This window comes from Rhinolophus ferrumequinum, chromosome 23 (genome assembly GCF_004115265.2).
Source record: "Rhinolophus ferrumequinum isolate MPI-CBG mRhiFer1 chromosome 23, mRhiFer1_v1.p, whole genome shotgun sequence".
Taxonomy (NCBI): Eukaryota; Metazoa; Chordata; class Mammalia; order Chiroptera; family Rhinolophidae; genus Rhinolophus; species Rhinolophus ferrumequinum.
The window spans coordinates 1,092,227-1,098,804 of record NC_046306.1 but is presented as its reverse complement, the minus strand read 5'-3'; the positions used below and the strand labels follow the sequence as shown (position 1 = coordinate 1,098,804).

The window sequence follows — 6,578 nt, the reverse complement described above, 5'->3', positions numbered from 1 at the left end:
GGGGCTGGGACACGGATGGGTGGGCGTGGGGATGGTGGTACAACTCAGGTCAGGTCTGCGCCCTGTGAATTACCCACCATCACCGATGGCTCTGCTCTCAGCCCCAGACACCTCTCTGAGGCCAGTCCGAGGGCTGAATTCGGATCACACCGGGGGTGGGGGGAGGCAGGCCAGTGAGAAACTGACTGTTGGACACACAGGGTCTGTTTTGCTAGTTTGCAGTGTGCAACTCTCCATCTGAATGAAGTTTCATGAACCCCTTCTACCAGAGTGGAGCAGGTTTGGGGCTGTTGAGGCCGGGAGCTGTAGGGCCTGGGGGCTCTCGGGTGGCCCCAGCCCCTGGAGCTCCCAGATGACGCCCACCTGGGGCTGTGTGATGACTCCTGTTCCCGAAGGCCAGGACTTAGTTCTGATTCTCACCTGCAGGTGCCGGGGGCGGGGCCATGTGACCCAGTGGCCACTCCAGAAGAAGGTACCCAGAAGAAGAAGGCTCCTCCATAAGTTCACTTTGGAGGCTCAGGGGCCAGTGGCGGCTGGGCTCACACACAGGCACAGGGCGGGTCCTGCGGTACCAGGGCCCCATGGCACCTGTGTCCTCACCACTCTGTCTCCCTTCAGTGCTCTCTCTCTTATCTTTAAAATTGGTCTTTTTCTCTCCCTTTCCCTCTCTGTGTTCCCGCCCCTCCTCTCTCCACTATCTTCCTGCAGAGGGTCCCAGTGAGGTGCCTGGTCACTCCATCTCGGTTGGGATCAATCCTGGGCTGTTGGGTCTCCTGGGTGGTACCAGGATTGGGGGGAGGGGTGCCAGGCTTGCCTCTGAACTCTTTCCGCCAAGATCCCAGGGGTTGACAGCCCAGGAGCCAGCCTCCTGCCCTCACCTCTGTGGGCAGGACGGTGGGGTTTCCTGGCCAAGAGCAAAGTTTATCGCATTCCAACTGTGTCTGCTCAATGTACAGACTTCAGGGGGTGTCAAAGCATCAGCCCCACCTCTGCTGGCAGGAGAGGACTTCGATGAGAATCCAGGGGCGTGAAAAGGGTTTGAAAGCGTCCAAGAGTCTGGGTAGAAAGAGGTGATTGAAGGGCTGGGACCATGTGCTCCTTTCATCTTCAGCTAAGATTTTTGCATTTTCTATATTTTCCTCAATGAACCAAAGTACACAGGTAAATATAAATGCAATGGAAACCAGTCACATTTTATAGTGTCTGGCTGAAGATGCTCCCCAGTCCCTGGCTCCAGGAGCGAGGCTGCAAAGGGCTGAGCTCATGCATGCACACCTGATGTGTGTGTGCACACGTATTTGCACACACGCTGGCTCACACTTACGCAGATGCCTTGGAGGAGAGGCTTTCTCTCTCTGGCCACCCACTGGTCCCCAGCTGGAAGCAGCAGAGTTGGTCCCACTTCCTCTGCTCCAGTCTGCTGATCATTTGTCAGCCACGGCTGGGGCCAGAGCAGGAAGAGGCGAGTGGCCTGGAGCCTCGGTCCTAGGTGGGCAGCTGGCGGGCACCTTGACTTGCAGGTGGGCTGCCTGGGGTGGCTGGAGCTCTCTGACGCGGCGCCTTAATGCTCTGTGGGCGGGTCTGGCATTAGCAGAAAACTGCTTCCTGGTCCCTGGACGCCCCCTGCTCCCCAGTGACCAAAAGCTGGGGCCAGACCTGCCGGCACCTCAATGTGAAGGGGCCACGTGCAGCCCCTCTACCGTGTGCAGACACTCCAGGGGATGGCCAGGCAGGGTGCAGAATCATCCAGGCTCCGGGCACTTCACAGGCAGCAGGGAGCTGCCCCCCACCCCCTGGGGCCCAGGTCCTCTGGGGAGAGCAGCGGCTGTCCCCCACCTGCCACTCCCTAGGACACTAGCCTGTGTGGCCATGCTTGGGGCTGCTGCACAGCAGTTCCCAGCTGGGAGTAGGGTGTCACCTTGGAGGGGTCAGGCCCCGCCCGCCCCTTGGGCTCAGTGCCTTGGGTTCTATTCCTGGGAAGGGGTGGGGTTGTGTCTCAGGGTGAGGGTCCCCGCCCACCTCCTCCTGAGAGCTGGGTCAGTGGATGACCTCCTAGGGTAGCTCTGAGGCCCAGGGGCTGGCCGGTCCCTCCTGGGATGTGGAGTCCTGAGCTGCTCTGTTACTACAGGCTGTGTCCCCTTTGTCAGGTGAGGCATTTTCTGAGAGTTATTTTCCTGACCTGCGGTGGGGGTATTGTCAGGAAATGACAAAATGCCCCCTTCCCACCCCCAGAACTCTGGCCAGCTGGGAGTGGGGCTAGGAAGAGACAGCGCTATTTGAAAAGTCCCCAGCACTGGACGGGCAAGGTGGGAAGACGGCTCGCTGCTACTGTTGTCCTGGACTTCAAAGCCAGAGGGAGGCCTCATGTGTCAGGTGGTGTCGCATGGAGCCCCCCCTGCCCCCACCCCTGTGCGATGAGACCCAGTTCCTGGGTCTGATGCCTCCCAGGACCCACAGGGAGGTGTCCAGCCAATAAACCCTAGTCAGGAGGGTGGGGCTAGCAGGTTGGTGGACACCCTCCAGGCTGACCCCGGGATGGCCGCCTGGCCCCAGCTGGTCTCTAACCGTCCCAGCTGCACCTGACTCCAGCTGCCAGCCCAGGAACAGCCAGCCCCACCCTCGTGCCCACCTGCACCACTGCAGCTGGGAGCCTCCTCAGAGGGACCGCTGGAGGGAAAGAGCACCTCCACCTCCTGCTGCAGACATGGGCTGGCCTCCTGCCGATCCCCTCCGCTTCCTCTGGAGAGAAGATAAGGCGCTGCTGGCATCTTGTGGGCTGGGGCCCCTCCCAGCAGCTGACAGGGAGGCGCCAGAGGCAGCCGCAGACCCCGTCCTCTCCTCTTCCCTGTGGGGCTACCGAAAGAAGCTCCCCGGGGGGAGGGCAAGACACACATGTGGGGGTGTCTGTACCTGGTGGCCCACTCCCGCCAGCTTAAGGGGTGTCTGGCACACAGCCGTGCTCATTCCTGGGGGCTGACGTCTGCTGACAGAGCTGCTGGAGCTGGGCAAGGCCAAGGAGGCACATACGTGCTCTGACTCCTTCGCCGCGTTTGCGAGGCCAGGCCTGGGCGCACAGGCTGAGAAGCAGACGTGGCCCGCCCGCCGCCTGAGCGAGCGTGCGCAGACATGGAGAAGCGCACAGGGGATGACGGAGCTCCCCCATCTCCTAGGATCGGTGCCATGTGGAGAGGTCCAGGGGTTCTGACAGGGGCTGCGGGGAGGCATGTGGCCCTGGCACCTCAGGCACCGCGGTGCAGCCTGCCCGACACGCCCTCCTGTCTGGGAACTCGGAGAGTAGAGGCTGCACACAGGCAGCGTGGGGGCTGCCCTGCCATGTCTTAAAAATAGGACCAATTTATGTATGAAAATCCAAATTTCTTTTCTATTGAAAAAAAAATCACAGCCAGCTGTGGTGACACAGGACACATTTCCGCCAGGCACGGGGTCCTCCTCTAAACTAGGCAGGGGCGCTCCCGCTGCCACAGACCGCGCATCTCCATGTTGTCCCGTCCGTTCTCTGCACGGCCCTTTCCTGTGACTCCTGGTTCAGGTATCATTTCATTGAAAGAGCGGACCTCCCACAGGGAGGTCACTGTTTGCAGAAAGGTCACTTGACCTGGACGCAGGAGACTGGACACTCGTCACTGACTTGCTGATTGATTTGAGCAGGACCCTGTACCTCCCTGAGCCTTGGTTTCTTCATCCGTAAGAGGGGTTAATGTCCGTATCAAGAGGGGTCTTCTGAAGCTTGGCAGTGCTGACTCAGACGTCCATGGCCTGGGGGTGGGCCCAGAGCTGGCACCTGCGGCCCACAAGTCCCCACGTGTGCTCGGCGCCCGCTGCAACGGGAGTTTGTGCCCATGTGCTCTCGTGTCCTGTGCCTGTGATGCTAAAGGGACACAGGAAATACACACCCCTTTGACAGTGGCCAGATCGGCTGTAACTTCAGGTCATTAAGCATTTTCTCAATCAGTATGTGCTAAATGTGTGGCCCCCCTCTTGGCAGTCAGGATTCCTGACAGGATTCCTTGCTTCAACATCAAGAGGCAGTCCTGAAGTTGAAAGATTTGGGGTGACTTGGAGACCCCCTCGGACTTGTGGGCCTGTATTAGCTCTTTCTTCATGGGGACTGACCTGAGAGTCACCTTCTCTCAGCCGGTTACAGGTTTGGACGAATGGAAGATGTGGAGCAGTTTTCCTGAAACAAGAGTGTGGGACTTCATAGGCATTGAAAAGGATGCTGGGGTTAAAAGACCAAAGCTGAAACAAAGAGAAATAGGCGTAAAAAGATGACATTTGGGAGGACTTTCTACCCTCCCCTTTCATTTGCTAATGAGCAGCTGGATGGGAGAGAGCTAGCACAGCATTTTCCAAATATATCGACCAAGGAATTCCCCCTTTGAGAGGCATTTCACAGGACTAACATTCCCAAAACACTCTTTAAGTGATGCTGGACTAAGTGATATGACACGTACAACACTTTTGTTAAGCATTTGTTACTTGCATGTCTGTCACACCGTCTGCCCTGCTCCCTGCTGTCAGGAGGGGCAGGGTCTTGTTTTTCTCTGTGGATCTGTTACGGAAGACGTGCTTGGTTACAGCTTAGGGAGTGAGGAGCCAAGGCAGGAGAAGTCAGTCCTTTCAAAATGTCGTCAAGGCATGGCCCTCCATAGCATTTCCTTTTGGCCTTTCTTCACAATCGTAAGTCATGTTCACAGAGACCTTCCCTGGCCAAGGAGGTCATGTCCCAGGACAGGAGGGTGGGAGGAGCGGCGGCCTTCCCTGCCTCTGGTACCTCTTCTGTTCACTGGCCTCAGGTGGACAGATGTGCTAGGCTTCCCATGTTTGTCCATAAGCAGCCTGTTTGAACTCCTGGTTTCTCCCCAAAGGCTGTTCACATTTTCTCCACTTGTGGGACTGATAAGTCACGCAGCCGACAGCTGGCAGCATTTGCTCCGTTGATTCAAGGAGGAGAATATTTTTTGTGGAGATAAGACTGTGAAGTCAGGGCTAGTCCCCTTGCTGGGACAAGGAGCAGCAAAGACGCTGCCGAGGGCTGTACTGAGTGGAGGGGTGGAGCGGGGGGTTTGCCCAGCCCTGCTGTGGCATTTTCCTCTGTTGGTTTTGCCCGGGTCTGATAACCGTGCCTGCTCTGGCCAGAGCCTTTTCAGGGGCTTATCTAGCCGAGTAATCCTCCGGCCTTGGCTGGAGAACAACAGCACCTCCCCCACCCCCGCCCCTATCCTGGCCCCTGTGGGCAGTTGGGAATGGAAGTGGAAGGAGATAGGGGGTGGAAAAAATCCCGTCTTCCTCCTCTCTCCTCTCTCAACTCAACTTGGGGCCACAGGAGGTGAGGAGGCCCCTCTGGGGAGGGACATCTCATCCGGGGGAATGGGTCCTGTCTGTGCCGGTCCCCCAGCTCCCAGATACTCACACACTACAACCTCACTGCTAGGGACAACCCCTGTGCCTGTGGAACCCCATTTGCAGTGGTATTTTGCTTCTGAGAAGGGGTCAGCCTGCCTGGATCCACAGAAAGACAAGCTGGTACAGCCCCTCATCTTACAGATAGGGAAACTGAGTCTGGAGAGGAGATGAACTGGTCCAAGTTTGCACAAGGAGGTACAGCTGTCTACAGCCTCCTGACCCTTAGCCCTGAGTTCTGTGCCCTGCACCATTCCAGGTGTGTCCCAAGGTTAGCGCCAGCCTCCTGAGAGGTGAACACTGTGGATTGAAACTGCAGCCTTGGAAGAAGCAAACCTTTGTCCACCCGGCATTGCTCCATCAGACACCGTCCTCCTTGGATAGTCCACTTCCCAGCTGTGGCCCTGAGTTGCACTGACCCTGTGGCCACTCACCAGTTGACGAGGAGACCCTGGGTGTCATTAGGAAGTGAGTTTGGGACCCCAGCCCACGGGTTTTGGAGCATGTGTTTGTTGTTTACATCTCAAAAAGAGGCTACCTGGAGGGAAATCCAGCACTTCCTTCGTTTTATTCATCTCAGGCAAGTCGGGTTCCTGTGACCTCCGTCTCCTCATCTAGCGGGTGTGGGTGATGGGCCCACCCTCTTGGGGCAGGGGTGCAGAATGAGCTCCGCCTGGCCTGGCTCCTGGCTGTCACATCCTTCATCATCATCAAACACTGAGAGCCTGATGGATGACCCCCCTCTATTGGTCCTGGAAACACCTTTGCCAGGAGGCCCAGCTGCCCCATTTCACAGCCGGAGGTCAGTGCAGGGCTCAGCAAGGAAGAGTCGGGTGGCTCCCAGGTCAGTGTGACCCCTCCAGCCAGGAGCTTCTGTTGGCCTCACAGAGGAGAGGGCATTGGGGCAGGGCTTTGAGACATGAGCAGGAGTTTGCTGAGTGAGGTGAGAGGAAAGGACTTGCAGGGCAGAGGGAACAGACGAGGGTGGTCAGAAGGGTCCTGAGGCACGTGGCACGTGACGGCTCCAAGTAGTTGGAAGTGGGGTGGCTGAGGGTGGGAAGACACTTGGGGGTCAGGTGCGCCAGGAGGAGGGGTTGGGGTTGTATTTGGAGGACACGTGAGCCAAGGCAGGAAGAATGAGTTCTTTTGAATGT

At 57.8% G+C, this 6,578-nt stretch overlaps 1 long non-coding RNA gene across 1 annotated transcript; it reads right to left on the bottom strand.

Annotated features, from left to right (window-relative positions):
• Positions 1-1,425: 1,425 nt before the first annotated feature.
• LOC117015721 (uncharacterized) lies at positions 1,426-2,732 on the bottom strand. The gene is made up of 3 exons (XR_004421787.1): positions 2,630-2,732; positions 2,020-2,179; positions 1,426-1,569 (listed from the first exon to the last, which is right to left on the bottom strand). It is a non-coding gene; the product is annotated as an uncharacterized LOC117015721 (long non-coding RNA).
• Between the last annotated feature and the right edge of the window lie 3,846 nt (positions 2,733-6,578).